At 43.8% G+C, this 16778-nt stretch overlaps 1 long non-coding RNA gene across 1 annotated transcript in view; it reads left to right on the top strand.

Moving 5' to 3' along the window:
• The window catches only part of LOC308635253, a 171776-nt gene extending 156694 nt beyond the window's left edge, over nucleotides 1-15082 (top strand). The window contains exon 4 of the long non-coding RNA XR_014019173.1: nucleotides 14279-15082. This is a non-coding gene — a long non-coding RNA (uncharacterized lncRNA). The remainder of the gene's footprint in view (nucleotides 1-14278) is intronic.
• Nucleotides 15083-16778: the final 1696 nt, after the last annotated feature.

Raw genomic sequence — 16778 nt, 5'->3', positions numbered from 1 at the left:
GGACAGGCACAGAAAAGTAGACTGGCCAAGAAGGTTGGATGTGTCATGGTGTGAGCCTGGTTGTTTTTGTGTTTCCTGTGACTGAGCTTACCCTCTGGGAAAGAGCCCCAGAGAAAAGGAGAAAAGTACCAGCAAATCAGTCTTGCAAGTAGAGCAGGTGCCTAGAGGAATTGAGAAGGGCCCCTCTCCAATCATTGGGAAGAATCATCACTCATTTGCCAGATTAGCTGGAGACTCCCAAGCCTGCCAGCCGCCATCTGGGGGAGGCTTTGCAGCCTGAGCACCCGGGCCTGCCTGGGAGTTGCTGATTTAGACCAGAAGATTTTATGGTCTGAAAATGGCTTTAAAATTTGTTTGGAATTACCCAGAGCACATTTTAAACACTTAAATTGCCGTCTTCATATTTTTTAGTATTTGCAATTTACCTTAGTACAATTCTTCTTCTGTCTTCCCCGGTACTTCCCTCACTCTTGCCCACTGGAAAGGCCCCACGCATCAGTGCTTCTCCAGTTCACACAAAGAGACCATGTGATGCATCGTCCCCAACACCTGGAGCTACCCCCACCTTCCTGTGCTGTTTTACCCTCTGCAGGGGTTGAATCGAGTTCCTCTGAAAATTTGTGTCCACCCGGAATCTCAAAATATGACCTTATTTGGAAATAGGGTCTTTGGAGATGTAATTATTTGAGATGAGGTCACACTGGATGGGAGTGGCCCCTGAATTCAATGACTCACTCCTTCGAAGAAGGGGAGAGAACACACAGACACCCAGGGAAGATGGCCATGCAAAGACAGAGCAGACGATAGTGACATGGCGACATGCCAAGGAAACCCAAGGATTGTTGTAACCACCTGAAGCTGGAGGAAGTGAGGAAGGCTTCTCTAGGGCCTTCAGACGGGGTGGGACCTGCCCACACCTTGATTTAGACTTTACCCTCTAGAACTGGGAAGAAATACATTTCTATTATTTTAAGTTACTCAGTTTATAGTTATTTATTACGGTGACTCTGGGAAAGGAATCCCCCTCTGTGATCACTTAGGGTTCTGCCAACCTCCTCCAAGTAGATCAGCACACACTTCAAAGAGAAAACCAGGCAAGTCCTCCTTTATCTCACTTTTGAGACATGATTCCAGGGTTAGTGGATTTAAGACCTGTCCATCTCTAGCCCATGGCTTCTTTCTTTCCTGGTTCTGTTGTTGAATTCACATCTTCAAGTTTCTGCCCTTTAGTGAGCCTGTGAGATCTGACATCCTCCAGAGCAGAACTGTATTGCTTGTATTAAGTTAGCCCATACTAGATGCCAGACCTTTTCCTACTCTATGTTAATTATTTATTCTCACGCAAAATAATTATTCAATGAATGTTTGGTGTCTAAGATTTTAGTTCGATGTCCTCATGTGCTAGGAATGGGAGGAGACAGTTTTTTTTTTAAACCAATTCTAGCACTTTTTCCTGTCTTTCTGAACAATCCAGAAAGTTCTTCCTGAATACTATGGGACCCTCCAAATACCAAGAGAAGTGGACTCATTTTGCCACTAGGAATCCTGCCTTCCTGTGACCTGTCCCCTTCTGTTAATTGTGGAAGGCCTTGCCCCTGTGGGCTGTCAGAGGGGTTCTGCACATTTTATACCTGACAGGACCTCTCTCAGAAACCCCAGAGGGAGACACCGTTAAAGTGTTTTATGTTGGGGAATAGGTTGGTTTCTGTGCAATAAAAGCCAAAGCCATTGAACAAGCAAGCTCCTGGGTAATTACTGGGACTGAGGAGATAGCTTCCATATGCCGGGTGGGTGCTTGGAGGCCAGAGCCTGCATCTGTTCCCTTTGTTCTGTCAGTGAACAGAGCCAGGAGGGGGTCTGACCTCCCGATAAACCCTGAACCAGAACCCTCTGCCGAGCTTCAGGGAGGAGGGGGGCTGCGGGTGGTGGAAGGAGGTCAGAGGCCAGCCACATCTGGCGGAGGGAGGGGTGGTGGGGAGTAGGCATAGGGGACAGGGGCTGGGGCTGCCCCCTCTCTAATCAATAAACCCAGCTACTAGAGGAGATCAGAGAACCATTCATTAACGAGCTCGTTAGGTGATTGATAGGCTTAATTTTCCTGTCAAATGTGGACTTCCCTTGTAAACATGTCAATTGAGGAAAGTTCAAGCTTGTCACTTGGATTTATGGTTGGAATAACATGTAGGTGGAGAAGAGGGGCAGCTCCGCAGTGACCCAGGCTGGCTGCTATGAAATGTGAAGGCCAGTGGATCCAGGTGCCTTGAAAGACCCTCCTCTTTCTCCCTACAGCTGAGACAACAATCACAGTCCTGAGTTCTCACTTCCAACCTCAAAGGAGTGGAGACAAGGCAACCCGTGCCCTGCTAGCCCTCCCACCTGCACATGGACCCTTCCCAGAGCCAGCCATGCTCCACCCGGAAATCCAAACGGACAGCCCCATGTTGGAAAGGCTCTCCTAAGCCGTGGTTCCTAGAAAACAGATCTCCTTTTCCTTTCTAGTTGTCTGAGAAGATCAAGAGTAAATGAAAATAGGAGCTGAAAGCACCAATATTGTGACATAAACAAGCCATCAGCTCCTCAGTGATCTGGAAAATTGCTGGTGGCACTTGGGGGACAGGTCGGAGGGGAGGTGGGCACAGAGGGAGAGGCCTGCTTAGAAAAAAGTGGTGGGGCAGCGGAGGGCAGCTGCAGCCAGCAGCCTTATGGGTGGTCCTGGGGGGGCCCAATTTTAACAAGCTCCAGTGAACACTCCTTGTTAAATTAGCCAAGCACAGCTACACTCCCCAGATGTGTAAGAAACGCCCGGATACAAGTGAGCATTGGATAATTGAAAATGCAGTTCAAAATCCATGATCATCCATTAGTGTTATGATCACCAAGCACTGACTGCAGTAGAGAGGCTTCCTAGGGGTGCTCTGTGGTCTGCTGTACCCAGCAGAGCGATGGAATTTGGACTTGAAGGTGTCCCACTTTAGTATCCGAGTATACTTGGCCTTGTGCATTTTTCTCTCTAGCATGACTGTGGATCAGCTGAGAGCAAGGGTCTCTTTCTTGCCTTCTGTGTTTCCTATGATTCTAGAAGAGGGGCCTGAGCCCCACAGTGGCTGCCCCACTGAATGTGGACAGGCTGGGCAGTGCCAGGGCACCACTGCTGGCCTGGACCTTGTCACCATGTCATTACAACCCTTTGCTTGGTGTTGTGAGGAGCTTCATCACTGTCACCATAGTGGGAGTTAGGATAAGGGATGCAGTCAGGGGGCAGATTATCTCTAGGTGAAATCTCTGTGGAAGTCCTGCTCCTAGCAGCCTTTGTTAAGTTGGGGTGTGTGTGTGTGTGTGTGTGTGTGTGTGTGTGTGTGTGTGTACTTGTGTATAGAGGGGTGCTCAGTTTGGTTATGACAACTTGCTGTAGTGCACCCAACTGGGCAGGCTAAATTCTTTGGCAAAGAATGAGGAGGAACATCTAGCTACTCTGGTGGGTGGCTCCCCTTTGATGTTCTATTTTTTTCTTTTTCCAGACTTGAAAATTTAGTAACTTATATAGGTTTGCTTACTCTTCAATATTTTTCATTGGAACTGTGTATTAGTCTGCTTTCTGTCACTATGCCAAAAAAAAAAAACAAACCCAAAAACAAAACTTAGATAATCAATTTATAAGGTGGAAAGACTCATTTTGCCTGATGGTTTCAGAGGTTTCAGTGCACCGTTGGCCCTGTTGCTTCTGGGTCTATGGTGAGACAGCACATCATGGTGAGAACACATAAAGAAGGAAGCATTTCCTCGTGGTGGTCAGGAAGCAAGAAAAGAGATAAAGAAGCAGGGGTCCCCATATCCCCTAGGAGGATACGAGCCCAGTGACCTCATGTTCTGTCACTAAGCCAACCTTCTAAAGGTTCCACCACTTTCCAATAGTGCCATGGGCTGAAGACCAAACATTTAACACATAGGCTTTTGGGGGCATTCAAGATCCAAACAGATAGCAAAAATCATGATAATAACAATGGCAAAGCGATCTTTTTTTTTTTTTTTAAAGCATTCATCACAATCTCTACAATCATTTTTTCTTTTAATTCCACAAAACCCACATTTCTGCCTACAGCCACACAGGTGCTTGGGGATGAAGACTGGTAAGTCTGATAACTCACCATCAGCCCCCATACACCAAGGGGCTGATGCTGTGGACCACACCACTGTGTTACTGCAGAGCAGTCTGTGTTAATTGTATGGAACCACATTTTTGTTGTGGGGTCAGAACCCATGTTTGTTTTCATGGTGGGATCTCTGGGCATCTAGTAGAAGCACTTTATTGAAATATTTTTAGGTTCAGACCTTCGGGTTATTTTTCTTTTTAGTATCTAAGTGCTGGTGTATGAGAGGAGCTATATTATTACTATAATGTTCTCTTGAATTGAGCCTCTGGAATGATGCCAGGACCAAGTTTGGACACCAGCAAAAGCCCTGTTGGAAAGAGTTGTGTGTGGGGGTTGGGAGGCCCATCAGTCCTGGAGGCCTGTCTTGGCAGGCTACCGAACCCTCACTTTCCTTTAATGCAGTCAAGGCCATTGACCCCAGGCCCAGATGGCATCTCTCCATAGGCTATTGCCTTCCAGCCTGTAGTTATTAATTATTATTATTATAGCAATATCTATTATTTATTGAACACCTACTAAGTGCCAGGGACAGACCAAGCTACTTTGCATATGCTTTTTCATTCATCAATAACTCTATGGTAAGGAGTAGGAACTACTATTACTGATTATAGATAAAGGTTCGAAGCCTTTGAGAGAGGAACAGTGGTATTCCCAAGGTTAGGAGGGAAAGGACTGCTCAACCCTAGAGCTTGGACCTGGTCCAGACTCACCTGCCTGCTGTTCTCATGCATTCAGCTCCCTGTGTCCTCTCCAATCCTCCTCATCCTGCTGTCCAAAAATCCTCTGCAGCAAGATGTTTTCCAAGGCAGCAATGAGTACTTCTCCAAGTGTTCCCTGGCTTTCTGTGACCTGTGGTCACAATAGACAAAAGATTATTTGCACTATGACAGAACAGGATGGACCCTCACCTGTGTTTTGTCTATGTGTGTCTATGAAGTGTTCCTAGGAGGCTTTTCTTGGGAAACCAATGGATTCCTTCTATCCTGGGTGGTTTATCTGGGAGGAAGGAGCTATGCCTCATTAGCAGTTTTCCTCAGCCTGCAGGAAGCACAGGAATACATTCTGAGGCTTCCACAATCTGCGGCCACCAGGATTCTGGTCTATGCCTCGCTGGGGCAATGGACACTGCTTCTTGGTACCTTCTGATGCCCCGATGCAGCTCTCCTTCATGGGAACCAGTTTCCCATCTCCCAGGATCTTGGCTTTTCAAGAAATCCCCAGCATCTTTCGTTTCTAAGAGATAAGTACAAAAGTGCACTCTGTATTTAGATATATGTTATCAGCCCTGCTCAGCCAGCTGTGTCCTTGAACCCTGGGATTTTCATGGTAAGGAAGACTTTGATCAACTGCTCCATTTCAAAGAGACTTGGAGGTTCTTTTGCTTGCATGAAGTGCAATCCCCCTTCTGTGCTGGAAAGTCCCGAGCTCCACGGTGCTGGCACTAGCCCCTGGGAACTGGCAAGTGAGATGAATTAGAAGCCTGGAGCAAAATATTTGGTTTCATGCAATTTAGTTTCTTTCTACTACTTGCTTAAAATTCTGTGGAACAATTAAATCTTTAAAGTGTCTTGTGGGTGCCTTGGGCTCCCCTTCCTTTCAAGTTTATTGATCATATTGAATATCACTCACAAAAGCAAGGATTTTTTTCCTTTCTTTTTTTTTTTTAACATTTAATAACGCCATTTGGTTGAAACCCAGAAAGAGAAAGTACACAAGGTGAGAGAGAGAGAATCCAAACTGTGACATTAGACCCTGCAGGTGGAAAAGCTCACATTCATCTCTCAACAACCTTCTCAAGGTTGCCTCTGAAGTCAGGGCATTAGCTCAGCCCAGTGGAGAAACAGGAAAGAAGGCTTGACATTCCTGTCCTTGAGAAGCATAGAGTGTCACTGGGAATAAAGCAGAGGATACCCCAAACCAAAAAGGCTTGAGGACCCTTCAGGAAGGCAGATGAACAACAACAACAACAAAAGGGATAAAAGGATCCTCAGGTCTTGTTACTTACGGATGGTGGATTTACCGGTATGTGAGTTCGCTTTCTGTTACTGTCACAAATACCTGAAATAATCAATTTAAAAAGAGAAAAGTTTTGTTTGGACTCATATTTTGGAGATTTCAGTCCATGGTGGGTTGGCCCTGTTACTTTTGGGCCTGTGATGAGGCAGCACATCATGACAGGAGAGCATAGCAGATGAAACTCCTTATCTCATGGCAGCCAGGGAGCAGGAAGAGAGAGAGAGAAAGAGAAGAAGAGAAAGGGGTCAGGTTCCCACAATTCCCTTTGAGGACACACCCCCCAACAACCTAAATTCCTACCACTAGGCCCCTCCTCTTAAAGGTTCCACCATCTCCCAGTAGCTCCACAGGCTGGCAACCAAGCCTTCAACAAATGGGCCTTACAGGGATATTCAAGATCAAAGTATCAGTAAACATTGGGAACATTCTGTGGATTTGATTTGCAATTTTTTAAATCATGTCATCAAACCAAGCATCTTAACTCCAGGCATTTGAGGGATCAAGGAGTCAGCGCAGATAGGAAAACAGCATGAGCAAGTATGAACGTCATTTTTTTCTGACCACTTCTTGGCAAAGGATTTACTTATTCTTCCTCCAAAGGGTTACCTTCTAGAATGCCTGAGCTGAAGAAGATCTGAGTTAATTTACAACCTCGGTACAGCTGATTAGGCCTGGATTGCTGCCTGAGTGTCTTCCATCTTCTTCTTGTTTCTTTTTCTTCTTCTTCTTTTTAAAACAATCCATATTAAAGGCACTTTAGAATAATAAAATGTAAGATTCGTCTCCTGTCTATCCTGGAAGATGAGCTGCCATTTCACCCCACTTCAGTCGGGAGGTATCACAAGAAGCTTAAAGCACACAACCCCTGCAAAGATGGTAATGAGCATTTCTCTGTGAAAGTGGAAATGGAGGGGGTGCGGAGAAGGTGGAGGAAGGAGCACTGATTACACCGTGCTTTGATGGCCTTATATTTTTGAGCCCTGGGAAAGAAGAATTGGAGCTGCAGAACTCAATATAGAGCAGCGATCTGTGGTTGGGGGAATGCAGCACATCTGCCTTTTATAGGTTTGGAATGAAAAATGTTTTTAATTAAGGAGTAGAATTGGGGCTTTTACTCTTGCTACATGCTATGTACCTGTCAAACCTGCTGGATGGGAATTTAGCTCTGACCTCTCACCCCCACCTCCATTAACCAAAGCAGTGCTGGGAGAGTTCAGAGAAACCGCAAGCACCTGAGAAAATCAGAATTGCTGCTACAGGGGTCCCATTCCCCAACATGTGGTGTGCACCTCAGTGCAGAAAGCTCATCCACTTTTCCCAGCATGGGCAACTTGCAACATGATTCCAATCCCTTGGCTCAGGTGTGCGAAGGAAAGGTAGGTCCGTGTCATTGCTAGTTAGGGATTGACACTGTGAGCTGGGAAGGCTTTGGAGACAACCTAGTCAGAAAAACAAAGAAGAGATAGAATTATAATAAAAACTCAGCAATAGAAAAAAAAAGTTTAAAAGCAAAAGAAGTCCAAAAAGTAATGCTCTGTTCATATGTTACCATCAAAAACAAACCACTTGTGTTAGCTTTCTGTCACTGTAACAAAATGCCTGAAAAAAAATCAACTTAAAGGAGGAAAGAGGTGTTAGTCCATGGTCTCACTTAGCCTGATTGCTTGGGCCTTTGGTGATCCTCCAGTTTCCATCACCTCCCAATAGTCTGTTAAATTATGATTCCATCAATAAATTAGTCCACCATTGATAATATCCTTCATGATTCAATTACCTTTCAAAGGCTCTATCTCTGAACTCTGCTGCTTTGGGGACTAAGCATGAGTTTTGGAGACTATTTCAGGTCCACACCATATTATCACCCAAAGAAAACCCCTATAACTATTTTTCTTACCTCCCCAAAAATCCCTCTGTAAAGGAAAATCATCCTGTTGAAATGACAGCTCTGTCTGAGATATTAGAAAACAGTAAAACTCACTAGCATCTTTGTGGACTTTTAGAATGCAGAAAAGGAGCCATGGTAAGAAGCTATGGTTCTTTGCTGATGATAATTTAGATGGTTGCCTGCACTTAGTTTCTGGCTTAAAAAAAAAAAATTCCAAAATGCCTCCAGCTATCAGGCGCTTTCCATAAGAGACAGGAGTCCTTCCTGGGATGTTGGAAAGAGCCTTCCCAGAGTGAACTCTAGAGATAACAAACCTTTTGGAATGTTCAAGGCAGGCCTCAAAGCAGGAGAATGGCCCAGAGATATTTCCATGCTTTACCAGGCCCGAACATTCTATACATTTTTGTGCCTTTTCCTTGACTGGCTCTTCCTTGTTTTTCTGTCTTGTAAAATCCTGTTTCAATCCTTGAAAATCTAATGAGGGTTGTGTTAATTCTTTTCTAGGCCCTAAGTACTCACCCTCACCCTTTAATAGGTTATTAACACTTAAAGAAGTTTTTAATATGACGTTAAGCATATGCGTGCTGAAATTAACCCCCTTCCCGATTTTCCAATTAAATATTTGAATAAGTTCATCAAAGATGAGCTCATTTTGTCCCTCTTTCCCCTCCCTTCTTTTCTCTCCAGTTTTTTAATCCTACTCTCTTTCTTGCTCTCCTTCCCTTCCTCCTCTGTGTTTCTGCTTTGTTGGTTCCAGAAACAAGTATTTAGCCCACACATTGGTAAGCTAGCTCTAGGTGCAGTTTAGATGTCACCTCCTTGCTGAAGTGTCCCCTCTCACGATGGACAAATAATTGCTTCTTTGTTGTGCTTCCATAGTCTGGCCCGCCTTTCCTCCCTCCCCCACTCCTGCACCCCTCATCCACAATCTAGGGGGTGTAGCACTTACCACACTGTATTACAGGGAGCTCTTTATGTGCCTGTCTTCCCTGATCTGTGAGCTGCTTCAGGGCAGGAATGCCGTTATTCTTCATTGCATCTCCAGTGCTGAGCACAGTCCCCAGCCTGTTGAAAATGCTCCACAAATGGTGTTAAGATCAACTGAGTTCAGAATAGAGAAGTTAAAAAAAATTAGAGGAAAACCCATGGTAGATTTTTGGTTTTAGTGGTGAAGAAAAGTGATCTTACTTGGTAGACTGAAGACCTAGTGGTCTTCACATTAGCACTGACTATCTCAAATAGACTATCAAGACCTATTATTTTATATATATATTTATATATTAGTTTTTTATAGGTTGACACAATATCTTTAGTTTTTCAAATTTATGTGGCGGTGAGGACCGAACCCAGTGCCTCTCATGTACTAGGCAAGCGCTCTACCGCTGAGCCACAACCCCAGCCCCTAGATCTATTCTTGACAGTCTAGTTGAGGGAAAGGATAATGGTGACCAATCCACTATAGTAGACTCTTTGTATAAAATACTGATATATGACCTATCACCAATATGCACATATAGATATACCCATCTGGTAAAATATTTATGATTCAAAAAGTTACTGAGCACATTAAATTATATTGCTTTAATTTCCATTATTGAACTTATTGTATTCCTTTATGACTATATACAGGAAATTGTAGATCAATTTTTAACCCATTGGTATGAGACTTTGCATAATAGCCAACAGAAATCAACACTAATCTTTGTTGAGCCCTTACTATGTACCAAGTACTTTTTTAAACACTTATATGTATTAACTTATTTATGTGACACAGTGAACTTCTATGCAGTTAAACATGATTTATAACTGGTGCTGCTATCTCACATGTCTGTAAAAAAAAAAATTCACAATATCCTATAAACATGGATAGCAGCGCAATTGGGAATATGGTTGGCAGATAGAGAACTATTGCGATTTAGTAAGAGTATTTATCCAAGCTCCACAGTCACAGATTCAGTTTGAGGACTTAAGGAAGGAATGTTGACATTCAGACCCACAAACATTATGACTTGGGGAAAAGCGAGTCAATTTCACTCCTGCAGTTTCAGAGCCTTGACAGAAGTCTCAGGGAAAGAGCAGAAAGGGGAGGACTAGAGCCTCTGGTCTCAACCAGATTCTGGGGGTCTGATGGGAGAGATCTGTTACAGATCCCTGCTGGTTCATCCGGGTCCCCAAAGATGAATGTTGACCTGCTTGTCTAAAAGATCAGAGTCACAATGACCCACTGGAACGTCACACCCCTGAGGCCAGGCGAGAGATGTGTATTTTTCTCCTTGCTGCTATCTCCAGGTAATGATTCTTGTTATGAAGATAAAAGATGGAGGTTGAAGGATTCATAGATGAGAGTAGGATACCTCCCTTTCTATTCTTATATGCAATTAATTTTTGGAGACAATGAAGGAAGAAAAAAAGGATATTGTCTTAGTGCTCAACATATCACAGGACATTAGTACGTGTTTGCTGAGTGAATCAGCAGATTTCTCTCTAGCCTACACCAGCAACGTGATAGCAATTTGCTCTTTTATTATGTTAGATTCACACCCTATTAGTATTTATTTTAGTTAATATAATGCAATTAGAGTGTAATCATATCAGTAGCTTTCAGATCATGTCAAAAAAATAAAAGTTATTGAAATATCAGTGCTAATGTGAAGTGATAGAAAATAGTTAATGTGATGAAATGCTTGGATTGAACTAGACAGAGAGAGAAAGTTGGGAGGAGGAATGGGAAAACTTGATCCTAGGCTTCTTCAGAGACTTGCTTAAATGTGTACAGACTTGGAGATGCCCCATCTCTGAATTTTCTCTCTGATGCGGCCATGATTCTTACTGTTTCTAAGGACAAACTACCCATTTAGGTCTGTACAAAAAGATGGTCTCCAGTTTTCTTGTGGAAAATGAAGACCAAGATCTAATTTCAGCTCTTCTCTACGTACAGTGTGACTTAGGTGAGCCTCTTAACCTCTCTCTAGCCCCTTAGTCCTCCCCTGTACAACCAGGAGGGTAGCCTCAATGATTATAAGGTCCCCTGACTATATTCATATGTCTGATGGTAATATGACTTCTCAGAGCCTAAGTCAAACAATGAGGCGTATAACCTGACCTCATTTTTTTTTCCTGCCTGAAGTAAACCCAGAGGTAGTCAGTGACCACAGAGGAAATTCTTTAGCATGGTGCCAACTGGTGGTACCACTTATTTCTTAAAGCCCCATCCTTCCAAGTCTCCTAGGACCTGAATGGTAGGTGTAGGCAAATATCTGCTTCAAAGTGTTTTAAACCTTTCTAAACCCTGGATTTGTCATGCTTCTCATTCTTAACTCTTTGCCTAGACCCTTAGTTGATGCTTCTTTTCCTCATGAGTCAATAGTTTTTTTTGTTGTTGTTGTTTTTTTTTTTTTTTTTTTTTTTTTTTTTTTTTTTTTTTTTTTTTTTTTTTGCGGGGGAGACTTGAGCAGGTAGAGAATTCTAGAAATGAAGTCAAGAAAATAGGAAGTAGTCATCTAAGCAAAGAGCTAGACACTGCCATTCAAGGGTGCATTTGCCTGCAGGTCCCAAGGACATTCCAGTAGCGGCTCTATTTTTGGGTCCCTCCTAGAAGGGTGCAACCCACCTCAGGCCCAGGCCCAACTTTGTGGTTCTTTGGTGTTTGCGAAGCATTACCTCAAGAAGCTTGTTGTTTGGGGTTTGTTAGGTATGGTGCTGGTGGTGCAATTCTGAGGAAATAATTAACAATTATTTCTGAGGAGAAGCTTCCAGCCAGAGCCGCACCTTGTGGTGGCGCATACATTTCGCAAAGAATTGTTATTTAAGCAATAATCCTTGAGAAATTGGTCGTTACCCACATTAAACGACTCAGCCCATTGCCAAGGATGGTTAACGCTCTAATAAACTGGTCATTAACTGCAGTAACAATGAATTTCGAGGGGATTATTGCTATTATAAACCTTAATCAATGGTTTATAACAGCAATAATGTGGTCCTTTCTCTTAATGGTAAGTAGGGCAGCCTGCACCATCGCCTTGAAAATGTTTTCGTGGTAGCTGATAAGTCTGAGGGGAGGTGTTGGAAGAGCTTTCCACTATCAAGGAACAAACCAGGGAAGGCAAAGGACATATCAGGAACTTTCGATTTCCTGTGTTCCATTCTCCAGGGATCAGGGATGGCTCAAGGATCCAGAGATTCTCCTCCAACCCATGTGGTCCTCTTCCATTCCATTAAGTACTGGGTGTTGAGGTTCCAGGGCACGTCAGTCCAGCAGGAGACCCTGGCTTGGGGGGGTGCAACACAGCATGGGCCTCTGTAGTAAGGAAGGAAAAATGACCACCTGCATAGAGGGATGGATGTGCCAGGGTTACAGAAGGGATGTGAGGCTTTGAGTCTGCTACAGGCTCTGTTCTGTCACTAACTTGCTGTGTGCTTACAGATGTCACATCACCTTTAGGAGCCTCTGGAAAGCAGAGCTTGCAAACAACTTCTCAAATTCCTTTGTAGTATAGCACCCTAAGGTTATTTTAATAATATTGACACCTCATATTAATATACCATTATATAGCAATAATAATAATAATAATTTACATAATGCTTGGTATTGTTCTTAGTTGTTTCCTGTATATTAACTCAATGAATCCTTGCTGCCATACTACTTCTGTGGTAGAGCACCTGAGATTGAGATTAAGAAATTTGTCTGAACCACAGAGCTAATCTGAGGTAGAGCTGGGATAGGGGATAGAAGAGGATAGGTTCCCAGACACCCATTGGATATCCAGTGGAAACCACAGATAGTACCAACCCTCTACATACATACCTATGACAAAAAGTAACTTAAACTAGGAAATCAACAATAATAACTAATAATAACATAGAACAATTATAACAACATTCAGTAATAAAATTTATATAAATATGCCACAGGAAGGGTATCTTATATAGTGTGGATACTCTGGACAAATGGATGATTCATGATTCAGTCAGGACTGAGTAGGATAACGCATATCTCGTCACACTTCTCAGAGTGGTACACAACTTAAAGTGTATGAATTTTTTAATTTATAGAATTTCCCGTTAACATTTTTTGGTCCTCAGCTGGCTGTGGTAGTATATTGAAACTCTGGAAAGTGAAGCCATGCATTAGGTGAGACCACTCTACAGGGAGTCCGATGTCTGTGCTCTTATTCCTTACACTGTACTCTGACTCTGGGAGTCCATCTTCTTATTGAACTGAATCCTAACATTCTTTTGAGGTAGACAGATTGGAGCTATCATCTTGTGTTTACAATCAGGAAACCAAGGCTCAAAAATGGAAGGACCAGCTCAGGTTGATACAGCGTGGCTGGGTCCTGTCTGGGAATACTCTCTGCTTCTGCCTGTAAGTGTGCCAGGAAGCTGTGCTGGGGAGTCTCTACACCCATGAGCTTCTGTGTCTTCCCAAGCAGCTAGCCACATCCTGGAGGCTGGGCTTCTTGCTAAAACTTTCTACGATAACATAGGGAAGGGAAAAATATTCATCCTTCCTCACACATTTCTAAAAGTGTACTCCAAGTGATGGGAGGGTTGCTACCATGGAAATGCATCAAAAAAATAGACATTACAGGGAACTTTGGGGACTGTGCACTTAGGTATTTTACTTTTATTTTCTTTATTACGTAAAATTTAAGGCATGCATAGAAGCATAATGAACCCCCATGTACCTATTACCAGCTTTAATGATATCAATTCATGACCTATCTGTTTCCTCCAACCATCCCCCCATCCCTTCCCATCTTTGATTATTTTGGAGTAAACACATCTATCACATGTCTGTTTTCATTTCAGTATACCTCTCTCAAAGTTAAAATAATCGCAACACCACTACCAGACGTTAAAATTAATAATTCCTTAATATCATCAAATATCCAGTCATATTTCAAGTCTACTAGTTTGATCATAAATGTATTTGGATTCTCTTCTCGCTCCAGCTACCTGTGTGCTCTCTGATCTATGACAAAACCCTTCCTGAATTTGTTCCCATTCGCTCATCTATAGCAAGGAATATGCAGACAATACTCCTTCTCTTCTGTCACTGGGTGGTTGAAGGGAGGCCTCTGTAGTACAAGAAGGCCTTTGAATGGCAGCGTTGGTTAGTAAGACACACTGTCATGCCCAGGTGTTCTCTGTGCACCATTGGGAGGAGGCTTCCAGAGGCTGCCACTGTATCATGCCTTTTGAGTTTGACTTTCTTTTCATGCAGCACATTCCAGAGAGCAGATTTGCTCTGGGAAAGGGCGAAAACCAGAGAGCAGTCCCTCCTCGGAGCTCTGCCTTCCTGCCAGACAGCCCATCGGCAGAGGGAAGAGATGTACCTTGCTGATCTTTCGAAGGAGGAGGACATGGAGGATGCTGGCTGCATTTATACCATCAATCCTGGGAGGCTACCTGTTTAGAGCTGGCCTGGAGTATTCTGGCCATAGTAAATGAAAAAGCCCCTTTCTCCTCTTAATTAGCCTTGGTCATGTGGATAGCAGTCCCAGTTCTGCCACTGTCCCACTGGCTCTCCATTTCCACAGGTGCAAAGTGGGAGAGACCTGGGCTGGGTCTGCCCTAGAAAGGCATAAGAGAAACACCTGGGGGCTCCTCCAAACTTTGTATTTTCCTCTGAAATTATACATGTCTGGGAGTCAAACCTTTCCCCCTTGCATGTTCTGTTCCTACCTCCCTCTCTACCCGACCCTGAAAATTTTTGGGATAAAGGAAGGATGTCCAAGTTCTCTTGATGTGCTAATGGCCTGTGAACCCTTAGTTTTGCCCAACTTACTGATGTGATTCTTGCTGACAAGACTAAAAGACACATGTCTTCCAGGGAGAGCTGTAGCGAGTAACTCTTGGTGTGGGGAGTTGCCCTAATTGGCCTTTGGTGGGCTCACTCTTCTAGGTTTTTCCTGGAGCTGTAGGTTTTTTCTGCAAGACATGCCTAACTGTAGAGACTTGTTCCTTGGGTGTGTTGTAAAGGGCTAATTCATAAACCCGAAGGACAAGTCCCATGAAATAAAGACACTTTAACAATGGAAAAACTGTCCAATGTTTATTGTCTTTTCTCTTCTGGAGTCTTAATTGGGTTATGGTCCAAGAATATTGGCCCAGTTTTCTTGTGAATTTCTCACACACAGTTGCTCACCGAGAGTCTGATACATCTGGTGTGTTGCTGTAGGTGCCTCTGCTGGGTGATTTGGCTACAGTGCCCAGCTGTTAGTGGGGTCTTTAGTTAGTGTCTGCAGTTTCCAAAAAGGGTCCTTTCTTCCTATAGGTGGAAAATTAAAGGGATTGTTCTTGAACATCTAGACCTCTCAGCCCAGCTGACTCCCCTGCCCCAGTCTCTGAACCATGTCTGGTGGGCATCAGCCCTGCCAAGAGGCTCGTCCAGTCTCCTGTTGCTCCTCTGTCCCCAGGCTGTGTGGAGAGGAGCCAGTGATTTCCCGGGCAGAGGGTGGGGGCTTAAAAAGACTGATCTGGAATAAACCGAAAAGTTTACTCTGTGTAGCACTGAAATAAAAAAGCTCATTCAGAAAGTTAATGATTTATTTTATAGTTTCATTATCAGGGTCACATTACTCAATAGCATTTCAAACATGTCATTTGTACAAACTATGGTAATTAAAATTTATAACATACTTCATCAGCAGCATATGAATCTTTTAGCCGGCACTCTGCTGTCATATAAACAGTGTAATTTCAGCTGCAATTCACCCTTTATTGGCTCTCATTTGTGATTTAACAGCCATCAATGACTGTGCTATAAAGAATAAATTAACCATCCGTAAACCTTATGATGACAGGGACAGTCAAATAGACTTAAACGCCTTCCACCCAGCTCTTGGAGCCAACAGAGAGCAGGTGAAGGCCAGGTAGGCACCAGGTCCCTGCCTAGAGAACTTTCCTGGCTCCTGCTGACTCCTCTCAGTGGAATGGCTCTTGGCTGGTCCTGAGGGCCTTCTAGGTGCCACTAACAAGAATTATTAGCTTCTCTGCTCTTGAGATGGAAATGGAGGGAACAGTTCTTTACAGACCCACCTGGGATGGCTGCATTTGGGGACAGACTTAGATCATCTGTTAATAATCAAGTGAGATGTTGGGACATAAGTAGGGGCACTTGTTGGTGGATCTAATGACCTGATAGAAGAACTACTGACATCTGGTAGTTGGACCAGTTCTGTTAACCATCCAGCACTGAGCAGGACTTGTCCTCCCCCAGATGTCTTCAGCACCATTCTGCATTGAGCACACTGAGGCCTGTGGAGGGGAAAGACCTGGCTCGGGGCTGTCCTGACTCACAGAGCAGAACCAGGAGAACCCATGCTAGTAGTCTAAAGGTGGCAACTGCCTGAGAGGGTATGGCTGACTCTTGGGGAGTGACAGAACCACCTGGGAACACTGCTTTCCTGAGGCCAAACTCACGGGCGCCCTCTTGGAGAGGGCCCTATGGCTGACATTGTACACAGCTCATAAATGAAGTGGATTGCATTTGTTACTGAGACATCTCCAAGGAGCCTGGGTCATGCAGGCCAATAAAATTGGTCTCATAAATTCATCTCGACATGCAGGATTACTCCAGCCTGCTGAGGTCACCTTCCTGCCCTGATTTATCGCTGGCTTATGGGTTAATAATACTGTTTACTGAGTGTTCTCTCTGTGTCCCTCTGCTTCCCCTCCCTTTCTTGGAGTAGATACAGATCAAAGCTTCCCTCTGGAAGGGT

This window comes from Spermophilus citellus (genome assembly GCF_964194105.1).
Source record: "Spermophilus citellus genome assembly, chromosome: 16".
Classification (NCBI taxonomy): Eukaryota; Metazoa; Chordata; class Mammalia; order Rodentia; family Sciuridae; genus Spermophilus; species Spermophilus citellus.
Note: the sequence above shows the minus strand (reverse complement) of the source record. Positions and strands in the feature narration are given on the sequence as shown.